Genomic DNA, 10,750 nt, shown 5'->3' on the forward strand with positions numbered 1-10,750 from the left:
TAGAAATCTCAAATTTGTGGCTTTATGGGGAGTTACATGCAAACATCAAGGTTACAGACAGGGTTTTAGGAATACTGAGCCCTCTTAAGCAGCAACTTTTGTATTCCTCATGCTTTTTTTTTCATTTGAGATGTAACTTAACTTCTAGTCCATGTTCTGAAAGCTATAATCCTGATGATGATGTGCCAAGTGATTTTTCTTACAAATGTCAAAGGTATGAAGAGATAGGAGGATAATGAGAGCTCCGAGGTCTGGTTATCCAGATGGCCTTGAGTCTTATCTCTTCCTGTTACTTGTTTGCTTTAGGTCACATATATGCACATTTTGCAATAACTCCTAGAAAGTAAATGGGTCATTCTGGTAATGAAGGAGGTGGGCAAGAGTCTGATGATCAATTTAAAGGAGGTTGAGTGAGTTCAACAAAATATCTGATCCTGGGGCAGCAGCAGCCAAATAAGGACGTCATTTGCTGTTTGGTTTTGGGACATCCAGTATTGCTTGGATGCATTCATTTTCCAGTTGTTTACCCTCCTGTTTGAGAAACATGTTGCAAACTTCCTTTTCAGGCCTTATAACCACTCCCTGCCTGTAAGTGGAGAAAGTTTTTTCCAATTTAAAAAAAGTACAGTAATCACAACTTAGTACAGTAAATAAACTGAACAAAACACTTTTTGTTTTTTGCAACATTGTCCCCTGCAAAGCAAAGGAGGAAAAGACTCAGGTGTGCTGGATGCAGCCTTACTGCAACAACACACCACACCTATCTCACCACAGGCCAATTCCATTGCCTGTAAGAGATTTTCTGTAGTACAATAAATTAATTTTAAAAAAGTAAGAAGATGTTCAGTGTTAAATGGCCCCAAGGTTGAATGACAGTAGATAACCTGTCCTTTACTTATAGCTTGGTCATTAGAAACAAGTGTGCAGAATTATGAGTTGTGAGTGAGTTGTGTGTAAAAGATGCCAGCAGTGTTGTAGTTGTGTTTAACGTGTATTTACCATTTTGCAACTCAAATGCATCACGGTGCAAAATGTGTTTTAGTGAGTGAGAATATATTTAGAGTTTTGCTAAAAAAGTGGATGAGATTTGCCAGGATTCAGAGGGGAACCCAGAAGCAGATCAGACAAGTTTAACAGTTTATTTGATAAAGAGTAAATTGTGTAAAGGGGGGTGCTGGCAGGCAAGAGTGGGGGTCCAGCAGTGGGGTAAGATCCAGAGGGTGGCTGGCTGATTGGCTTGGAGAGTGAGGGTCCACGCACTCTGTCTTACAGGAGAAGTGAGCAGAGTGAGTTGAGTTCTGGGACTGAGTTTCCAGGGCTGATCTCAAGAGATGGTTCCTGAGACAGAGAGACACAGTTAATTCTAGGCAACCACAGACGAGAAGCGAATAGCTCAGGCAGGCAGAAACGGGCAACTAAGTTCAATAACTGGCTAGAAAGCAGTAGCATCCGTAATACTTCACAACAATCCAGCAGTGACTGGATGTGTGGCAGGGATTGATGAGGTGCAGGTGCGGTGACGACCTCAGCCAGGTGTGTGAGTAGCCAGAGACTGGCACGCCCCCCGAACACTGCCAGGAAAGTGACTCAAAACACCACAAGATGAAAACACAATGAGCACCCAGCACATAAATCCCAGACCAAAACAAACACTCAAACACTCAACACGGCCGGGGGATCGTGACAGGTTTTGACAAATGGGTTAAGGCCACTGAGCATTTGGTTCAGAGAATGTGGTTTAATATTTTAGCAATTGTGAAAAACTGTAAGAAGCGAAATAGGTCTGGGTTGAATCTTTTTTGAAATGGAGGCTTGGCTTAGAGTTGTGGCAAATACCCAGAAATGATTCGGTAAACATGGTTGAGAGTAGAGGTGACAGCAAGTAAAACCTTCAAGAAACCTTCAGAATTGAACATATAATTTCTTTCTGTAAATTGCAGCCACATCTGTATCTTTCACTTTCAACATTAATATAATAACCCCCCACATCAATACTACGGAACAAAACGATTTCTTTGGAAACAAGGTGCTTCAAATCATCTCTGGCAAGAACAACAGGTAAGTACTATGTTTCAGTCAAAAGGTATTACTGGTAATAGCAAGCCCTCCTTGTTATTACTCACATTGTTAAACACTTGATAATGATCATTTACAGTGTTGGGCACCTTCCTCAGAAATTGTAATAAATTACTTTTTAGGACAAGAAATTCCCTGTGCACAGCAAAAACACTCAGGTGCCAGTAGGTCACGGATTTGGCAATAAAATCGGTTAGTTTTTACTCATTACTCCTTAAAAAAGTAATAATATTAATTTACTTATTACTTGGTATTAAAAGTATCTAGTTATGTTACTATATTGCTTTCATACCCCTGCCCCCGCCTCATCCTAAAAAGTGATGGACAACCTGTTCAGCAGCTCATTTTAGAAATGAATTTCATTTACTGAAACAATAATTAACCTTAGGAGTCAACAATCAACCAAACTGAAAACACTGCAGCCTCTCAAAACAGATGATGCTGTACAGTATGGGCAATGGATATACAGAAATATATTTAACAAAATAAAAAACGGTTTTACTACAGCAGTGAGGAGTATTTTGTTTGTTTGTTTGTTTGTTTGTTTTTTTTACAAAACATAAGGTTTCTTAACGCCACTGGCTGAAATAAGAAAATAAAAAAAGTCTCTCCTGACTTTTGAACTGCAGTTTTTTCTGTACATGCATTTATAAGAGCAGTATTCATTGTTACAAAACAGAGGAACATTCATCTTCCTCGTTCTCCATCCTTCCTTTAGCTTTTTGGCTAGCAGCCTTGCCGACTTGAACAACATCATCATGCCCCAAACCTGCCTTCACATCAAGGATGGTGCGTTCAGGTAAGGCAGCATTACTTGGATTAGTAACTGTAATATCTCATTACTGTTTTGGAAATAGTTATCCTTTACACTACTAGTTAATGGGCAACGTAATAATATTACAGTAGTGAGTAACACGTTCCTACCCAACACTAATCATTAGTACTGATCAGTAGTAGTAGCCTAGTAGTACGCTACAGCAGAAATGACATTTAAGCATGTATTTGGTGTTCAATCTTACATTTGTGTCCAACTATGCCCATGGTTCCTAATAGTTTTCTCAAGATGGTCATAAATGCAACCGATAGGCCCATGGGCCATATTCTAATGAGAGCCTGATAAGTTCAAAGGCCACTTGGCCTCTATTTAATATTTCAACAAAGCAAATAGGTAAAGGCAACCACATTCCTCAGCAAGGAATAAGCAAAGCACATGCAGCAGCTGGGACTTACCATGATTGTTGTCATTGTTGTTTTGTCACAGTTAGACCAAAAATGTGGTTTTGTGTTGCAATGGTGACATTCTCCAACAATGCCAGAGCAGCTGTGGCTTTTTTAGTGCGTGTGCTATTAAGGCAACACCTGTATACCATACTTGGTGATAATATTTACATCATCATTATTAAATATCAAAGAGTTGATTAATGATGAATTGTGGCATGCACTTAGATGTGTGCTTGCACATGGGTTTAGTGCAAATGCATTATTTATACATCTGTCCCCTGGTATAAATGTGGTCCAGAAGATTAATATTTTCATGTCTGTTGACCTCACCCCCAGGAGACTTGTCACTGCACCTCAGCAGCTAAACAGATCTGAAGAAACATGCAGATCTGATCTAAACCAAACCCACCAGTGCTTCATTATTCCAGGTACATTAATATGTTTTGTCAAATAAATATTCCACAATTAATCAGAATATTATAATATATGAAGAAATACTGCACAAAACATAAAATGAAAACATAGGCTAAATCCAAATGTCTACCCTCTGAACTTACAAACTTGTACTGTGACATGTCAGAAGTGCTCACCATCACCACATCAAGTCTGCAAAGGCACTGAACTATGAGGGGAATTCAAGTGCTATGAGACGGGAATTCTTACATCACCAATGCCGAGAGGTTGATCCTGTAATTAATGTAATTGCACAGGAAAGGCAATTCATGTTCAATTACACACAGTATGCTATTTATCTTAAAGAATATTTGTTAAAGGTTCAGTGTGTAAGTTTTAGTTGCATCTGGTGGTGAGGGTTGCAAATTGCAACCAGCGTCTCAGTGAATTTACGTACTCCTAGGATGGTTCAATTTCACCAGTTGTGAAGTTGTTATTCCGACTTCAATGCGTGTTCATGTGCTCTTAATCAGGAATGTGGAATCAACATGGACACTACAACAAAGATGTGCTGGATTAGCATTATCAGAGCGAGACAGAGACATCTAGTTCACTCTACATGGACCGCAAATTAAACGTTATAGCCATATTACAAATTACGTGTTTGCAAAATATGTCTATGCAAGTTCTGTTTACTTCTTTATGTCCCATTTATACGATTTCTCTTTGTGCAATAAGGATTTAAGCAGGAAAAAAAGATTCTGATTATTCCGACACCACACGAATGCACTATCACACTACTAATGAACCAGTCAACTACTACTACTACTAACGTTACGTCTTCCTTATCGCACATATTCAACGTAGTGACGAAACGCGATCTGTAGAGCAGTTTGTCCATTTCGGCTACTGTAGAAACATGGCAGTGCAACATGGCGACTACCATGTAAGAGGACCCGCGGTTATGTAAAGATAGAAATGGCTCATTATAAGGTAATAAAAACATAACTGTTCATTAAGTAAGGTCTTGATACAGCACTGAAAACATAATTATGGATAATATATTGCATTCTGTCATTAGATCCTCCTTAACACACACACACACATTACACACTGAACTTTTGACTTAATATTAATTTGACACAGATTCAATATCATTATTAATAATGGCACAGCTGTAATAAAGTTGTTGTAGTTTCAATGTGTCATCCATATGACTATGCATTATATTCATGTAAATATTTCACAATCTACATTCATAATCCAGACCTCCAAAACTCTGCATGTGCAGAGAGGTTGAGAGAGAGAGGAACTGAGAGAAGCAGTCAAACAGAGAGTGAAAGACATAGGCAGGCCATCAGACAACTAGAGACAGATAGACAGAGAGAGAGAGAGATACAGACAGAGAAAAGGGGGGAGAGGGAGTGTTCAGACAATTGGATTCAGCCTTGTATTTTACTGTAGCTGAATGATGGTATTTTTTTATGAATAGTACTGACCAGATGCTATTTTCACAGAAATGTCTCTCACAAACAAAATATTACCAATCAAACACTTTGGACTGTCAATAACTGAAGATGCCACACTCTCCCTATACACGGTAAGAAAATAGCAAAGCCCGATAAGTTAGTTAAAATACACCATCTCTGTGAAATTTCTATGAAGTTCTAAGCAAAACAATTCAATGTGATCAATCTAAATTATTTCCTCTTTTATTTTCTGATCTAGGTCTGCAGTCCAAGTGCAATCCTTGAATGTAATAAAAACTCCTTTCTGAACATCTTAGATCCTCTTCAGCAAATCTCCTGTTACACAACAGGGGTCAAAGGTAAAAGACATTTAGGCCCCATCCACACTACTACGTTTTAGTTTACAAACGGAGAATTAAAATGAATATGATCTTCGTCCACACCAGCGTTTTAGCTGCGTATCAGAGTTAATCTCTGTCTACATTAAAACGACTGAAAACGCACATCTATTGGCCGTTCACGTATACTGGGCATGCACGTGCCGGTGTAAGCATGAATCAGATGGTCTACTCCGTAGTTACAGAAGATTTGGCGAAAGAATAAAGAAATGCAGATGAAGAATCAGACCAGACTTTTTTTTGCATGCACCAATAACGAGCTGGGACTATTACTGAATATAACACGGGACTGTGCACCGGAAAACAGACTGGGAGTCGTTGCAAAGTAAACGGTGGCATGCACAGTAGCTTTGTATTGTGAAAGTAGTAAACAAATGGGATCATAAACTGAGTGAAAGTGTATCTACAACCTCTTTATAATAACAAACAACAGCATTAAGCTTCTTACTGTAAACTGGACGTGATTTTAGAAACTGAACACTTCCTTCCCTGCATTTTAACTCTTAGACAGTATGCATATATATTATATACAATTTGATGTGAGTGAATATATAGATTGTCAAATGTGACTGACACTGTTGCAGGATACTCTATTCTGTTGGAGAGAAGAATAACGCTCCTCTATATTTCACATATTTCTCATATGAAAGTTTATACCTGCTTTATCATACATATGCTGATAAACAACTTCTTGTACTTGAATGACAGATTACGCAATGTCTGAAAAATAGCCTACATCATTTAAGCTCAAATGTGGGAAAAATAAAAATTTTGTTGCATATTTTAAAGTAATTTAATTTAGTAAAAGTTTGGATTTTGTAACATACAGATAGCAGATTATGTCAACTGTATTTATTATTTCTAAAATATTAGTAGTATTTTTTCCTTCAGTTTGTTAGTCGGTGTGAGAGAAACAGGAAATGTAGGGAGAAAGATAAGTATTGTAGAAGCAGAGTTCAGCACAACTTCACCTAGCTCCAAAGTATGGAATGAGATTTGTGCCTATTATGTCAATTTAGCCTGCTAGCTGTTTTGTTATCTTAAGTTAGAAGTTAAGCTTTTAAATTACTTATAAAATTGGCATAATCTGAAACGATTGCTAACTAAGCAACGTTAGCCTGTACTGTGTTTGTGTGTGATAGCTTTCATTAAAAAACACAGTAATTTGCCCTTTGTTTGTAGAACAATGTAAAATTGTGAGACCTGCAGACCTGAACAGACCTATTGATGATGTCTGCAAGGCTTAAAACAACAAAACGGCATGGAGGCTACAGCTCAGACAACATATATAATCAATACTCACTTTAGTAATCTTTCCAGTGTATAGGGTGTCAACACAGCTGAACGTCTGGGGCACTGAGTTGTCACTCAAACACTCATTAGCCAATAGAGATGCACCCCTGAAAAACCCGCCCACACGAGACATTTGTGTCAGAACTGCAAACAAAAAGTGAAGCAATGCAAACGAGAGAGCTGGCAGAACTGACAGTGAGAGCAAAAGGTGTTATTAGTTAGTTTTTTTCTTGCTCAAATTATTTTTCTTTGTTTGATGTTTAAAAGGTTTTGTTTGTTTAAATTGGCACAAATCTGATTCCGTACCAAAGTGCATAGAGAGGGGGGAAAGTCTGAAGAGATCAAAACTCCACAACGCCTTAATTGTCAGACCAACGCATCTTTGGCTTGTGGCCTTCATCAGGGTCAGAGAGAGGAGTATGACATGCAGCAAATGTCTCCAGACTGGGAGTCGAACCGTAGACATTGTGGTTATGTGGTGTACTGGGTTTTCTTCAACGTTATGCCAAGCAGCTCTACGGCCTACATTCAGCAAAGTCAAATTTGTTAGATTAATCCCTGAAATTTTGAACTGTTGGAATATTAACTGAGGTTTGGCCACTCAATTCATTTATAATCTTATATGCTGAAATACTTCAAACATGTTAAATAGTCTTTTAAAGAATGAATTAAAATATTATCCGCATATGTCGTTAAGAAATGGTATGTATTGTGGACTGGTTTGTGATCCTGTGCAAGTGGCTCCAGAGATAACAGAGATTGTAAGGGGGACAGAAGATATTGCTTGTCAAGACCAATGCAGTGGCATTAGCACAGAACACTTTTTTCCTTGATAGAATGTATACATGTTGGTTTTGTCAACATGGTAAAGTTACTTTTTTCTTATTTTCCAACTTCAATTACTTAAAACTTGTTTGTAACTCACACGCTTTCAGATTGGTTCCTACTTTGGTGCAGAGCTGTGCTCAGTAGATGTCAACTCAGACAGTAACACTGACTTCCTGCTGGTGGGAGCTCCAATGTTTAACCAGCCTCAGGAGAAGACACAAGGCCAGATCTACGTCTATACACTGACTGATGAGGGTTCAGATTCAGTGAGAGAAAATTGGCGACAGACACCGAGGGATACGCAGTCATTTCAGCCAGGTGAGACAGAGAAAACCGCAGCTGCAGATTTCCTGTCAGTCAGGATCAATCATTCATCATCAGGGTTAGACACATGCCAGTAGATCAGGCTAAAACTGGTTTGGACTTAACCTCGAAATCCATACTGATGAATAACATGAGGAGGGTGTCAATCTTTAAAACCTGTAAACCTGAAATCATGGGCTGGAGTGTTATCCTGTGTCTGACAGTGTCGGAGAATCTAAGATTTGAAATTGGCGCCTCACAGTCCCAAAACAGACCCAGTTTTTATATGTTTATATAGCAAAACTCGACCAGTTACGTTACCACTCGTCACAACTGTCAAAATCAGCTTTATTTGCCAGGTATGTGTACACATATGACAAATTTGACTCTGGATTGTACATTGCTCACGATGTGCTTACTTATACAATAATACAATAACACAATGATACAGTAATAAAATCAAACACAGGCTACAGTATGGGGAACACATGCACTTGATTATTATTACGGCTTATGCCGGTGTCGCCTCCTGACATTTTGCGCCCTAGGCAACCGCCTATGTCGCCTATGCCATGGGCCGGCCCTGGCTAATCCATTTTTAAATCAATGTATGTTTGGCGTGTTTTTAATGTCTTGGCTCGTCTGTCTTTTCAACCTGAGGATATATGCACTGAGACAACTGACTGTCTGGGTAACACCGAGGAAAATATAGTCCTACCAATGGTTACCTTAACTGCTTGCTTTGAAATGGTCGAAACAACAAAGAGCAAAGCAGGTAGGGACCTGATCCAATGAGGGACTGTACAGAAATTGTACGGGGGTTGGTAAAGAAAAGGGCGTTCTCTGGCCAAGTTGGTTTCATTGTGATGGGCAGTCAGACATCTGGTCTGACCACAGCCAACCAGACGCATGAGTGATGTTGGGTGTAGTTCGAAGTAAAACAGGCTTTAAACCTCCAGCCAAAAGGGCAATCACTGCTTTTCAGCCTGCTGTCAAGTTACTCTTACTAAGCAGAGCCTTGCATTTTTAAATAAACTGAAATATGAGATTCAGCTGACCCTACCTACACCAATAATTTTCATGATGTCCCAAATCTGATTCCTCAACAACTGCTGATGCTTCTCACTTGCGGCTAATTTAATCCATTTGGATGCTTTTGCAGGGGCAGGGAACTCAGGACTGAACATCTTGTGTGTGCTCAGCCTGGATCCAATGATCAGTCCAATTGATAAGACAGCTAGGAATCTTACCTCAACGTTAAAGCTCAGGAATAAAGACACCTGCTTCAACTACCCAGTCTACAGGCCCGTATGGAGATTTTATAGAGAAACTGACCTTCCTGTCTGTCTATGTAAATAATCCATACATCCACCTAAGTACATCTAATGGATGGTGATCTCCTATAATTCTACTTTCCATCAATACTACACCTTAAAAGTGGAGAGGGAATTTTAAAAAAGCATGTTTTTATTTATTAATAATAAATGTGTTTTTTGTACCAGTGTGGCATTGAACTCCCACTAAGGCAGAACCATTAAATAATCACAGGAGACAGGGATAAAAAAAACTACTAACTACATAATAATCTTTATTAGGTAAATAGCAACTATTCAACAATTCATAAAAAAGGAAGGAGGGGTACAACAGGCCACACCTCACCAGCTGTTAAGTCCACTACACACGGTAAAACACAGGGCTGGGCTCTTAAGGCACATCGCTCGAACACATCACGCTAACACCCCCTAACTGGAGGCACAGTTATGGGATGACTTATCTGTTAACAAGCACTGCAATCCACAACCCACCAACTTCAGGTGAAAAGCATTTGACTATATCTATATCTTAATAAAGTGCATCTTATCCTGCCTGAGATCTATGATTAAATCTTCCCCACTGCTCTCCCTGCCCACACTTTTGAAACTCCTAAAATATACACATTTAGCAAATAGTTTAAAAGGTGTGCTTCACTTGAAGCGTAAAAAAATGAGAGCATGTTTGGGCTATACTTTCAATCTCTTCTTAGCCATCAACTTGATATTTGTGTTAAAAAATAATAAAGTGCTGATGATTTCCATTTAAACTTAAATGTTGGTTAATAAAGTATGTCCATCTGCTCTGTTTCAGATGATATGCATTTCCTTGTTTTTTATTTTTTCAAAAGCTCAAATCCTCACCAACCCACCTGCCCATGTAGCACCTTTCTGTCACATTATTAGAAATTTTAAACTAGACTCTTCTTATTCATGTTTCCAGTAACGTTTCTTAATATTTCTTTAAAAATATGACTCTTATTTTCCTTCGCAGAAATGTGTGGACGACAAATCTTCACTGGTCAGCATCAGACTAAACTTCTTCCAAGTTGATAGTGAGAGAGCGAGTGCCGTCCTGAACGTGGACAGCAAAAGGCAGGCTGTTGCCGAGGTTTGTACGGTGACTAAAGCGGAAAGCAGTCTGTCTAGATCGTTTTGCTTTTCTTTTATTATGCAGCAAAAGATACCAACACATCTATTCTATATACACACACACGTGTGGTGTGCATAGCTCTCAACCTTTCTTCCATGTAAACACATGACTGTGAAAAGTTTTCACCATTTCCCCCAGATTACTATAAGTTGTCTGGAGAAATCTAAATGATAAAACTAAAACAAATGCAAAAGAAAAAACTGTTCGTCATTTACCAACAATCATGTCCTTGTTCTGTTTTGACGACCAATTTTTGACTTGCTCTCTGTTTTCAAGTTTCCTGAACAGAAACTACAACCATTTCAC

The sequence above is a fragment of the Micropterus salmoides genome, unplaced genomic scaffold, assembly GCF_014851395.1.
Source record: "Micropterus salmoides isolate LMB-PRFRI ecotype aquatic unplaced genomic scaffold, ASM1485139v1 Ms_hic_scaffold_12, whole genome shotgun sequence".
In the NCBI taxonomy this organism is placed as follows: Eukaryota; Metazoa; Chordata; class Actinopteri; order Centrarchiformes; family Centrarchidae; genus Micropterus; species Micropterus salmoides.